Source organism: Pocillopora verrucosa, chromosome 10 (assembly GCF_036669915.1).
Source record: "Pocillopora verrucosa isolate sample1 chromosome 10, ASM3666991v2, whole genome shotgun sequence".
Classification (NCBI taxonomy): domain Eukaryota; kingdom Metazoa; phylum Cnidaria; class Anthozoa; order Scleractinia; family Pocilloporidae; genus Pocillopora; species Pocillopora verrucosa.
Genome location: NC_089321.1, coordinates 14,289,536 through 14,289,791, shown reverse-complemented (window position 1 = coordinate 14,289,791; position 256 = coordinate 14,289,536).

Here is a 256-nt window from a genome sequence, read left to right as displayed (position 1 = left end):
GCAGTATTTGTCGCGCACTCTTCCGTGAAGAGCAGTACACGAGGCTGTTCTTGCGAAGAAAAGCCTCACTCACTATCTATCCTTCAACAGTCTTATACTTACAGCAGTGACTCAGTGTATGACAGGTTAATTCTTTCAGTGAAAGAGTTTCCAAACAAAGAGAGTAAATTCTAGGCACAGGTGGCGGCTCTTGAAAACATATGAAACGACCGACTCCACAAAACGGCTGCAGTTCGGTGTGTCAGCGGTTACGATG